This window comes from Phalaenopsis equestris, unplaced genomic scaffold (genome assembly GCF_001263595.1).
Source record: "Phalaenopsis equestris unplaced genomic scaffold, ASM126359v1 Scaffold000278, whole genome shotgun sequence".
NCBI classification, from domain to species: Eukaryota; Viridiplantae; Streptophyta; class Magnoliopsida; order Asparagales; family Orchidaceae; genus Phalaenopsis; species Phalaenopsis equestris.
This window is the reverse complement of record NW_018164720.1, coordinates 848,855-850,273: the sequence shown is the minus strand read 5'-3', so window position 1 is coordinate 850,273 and position 1,419 is coordinate 848,855. Positions and strand designations below refer to the sequence as shown.

The following is a 1,419-nucleotide window of genomic DNA, read 5'->3' as shown; positions in this document are numbered from 1 at the left end:
CTAGACGACGAAGTGAGGAAGTTCTAACCAGAATTAGTTGGAGATGGCATCGGCGGAACCAGCGGCGTGCAAAGCAGAGAGTAAGGAGATCTGCTAAAGGGAATATCGTGGAAAGGACGCAAGAAAAATTGAGCTAAAGGAAGATTTATAAAATGTAGGATTTATCTTCATTTTGGAACCATTTTGGGATGATTTACATAAATCTTAGTAAATCCTACGTACAAACAGCCCCAATGTCTCTATCTGGGAGAGGAAGAGGAGAAAAGGGAGAGAAGGTGGAAGACGATTTTTGGATCCCGTAGGACAGCCAGACCCATCTCCATCTCGAATCTCTTCATTTGCGTCATAAGGGATGGCATCCTCCTTGGATTCATGGATGTGAGAGTTGAATGATGCTTCGAAGCTGGCTGAGGAAATCAATTACATGATTTCAGAATCTAGACCTGAAACTCACAACCATACATCTGCCATTCAGAGGAAAATAACTATTCTTGGGATGAAATTGGATAGTTTGTAGTCCATTCTATTAAAGCTTCCAAGCAAGCAACTGATAATTGAAAAGTGACTCCATAAATGCCAAGATGCGCATTTGAATTTGAGATAAAAAACAAGGCAAATGGAAGATGCATTAAACATGTCAAAATTTGCTACTCGGGAAGAGTTACGTGGACAAAGTAAAAAGCCTGAAGAAATAAACAGAAACACAGGTTTGAATAATCACGGTATAGTTATTCTGCAACGACAAATTATGAAAGAACACGAAGAGGGACTCGAAAAGCCGGTGGAAACAGTGTTGATTGCAATACATATTGCATTGGCATTTAATGAAGAGCTACATTTACAAACTAAATTAATTGACGATTTGGACGACCATGCTGATATTAAATTCTCTCAGCTTCAGATAGCCGCCGTCAACAACATCAATGCTTTTAAAGGTATAAAAATGGGCATGGATGAGAGACTTCTAAAATATCCATTCGAAGAAGTGCGAGTATCCGTCTTTGGGAATTAAGTACCGTTTGGGGAAATAGCAGAATGTTTGAAATTTTTTTTAAAATTAGGGGTTTTCAAATTCCAGTCCTAGTAAACGCAAGTGCCCGTCCTTGAGAATTAAATACAGTTTGAGAAAAGTAAAGTACCAATCAGAACAAATGCTCGCTAAAGATTTAAAAAATATTGCAGGAACACTGAAGGGTCGTTGCATCATTAAAGACTGCAAGTTAAACTTTATTTTTACTCCCCGGACGCAATGTCACTGGACACTGACTAGCACTTCTTTTAAGAAAGTTGAGAAGGTCGGCATTCTTCCGGTGCCCCTAACAAGAGTTGTTGACACTATGAGGCAGCCGAATCTTGAACTTGCAAAATAATTTAAAAACTTGGACTATTTGGACTTTAAAAAGATAAAAATTTAAGTTA

At 38.4% G+C, this 1,419-nt stretch overlaps 1 pseudogene; it reads left to right on the top strand.

The window, feature by feature from the left end:
* Positions 1-249: 249 nt before the first annotated feature.
* LOC110024915 lies at positions 250-1,012 on the top strand (annotated as a pseudogene).
* Positions 1,013-1,419: the final 407 nt, after the last annotated feature.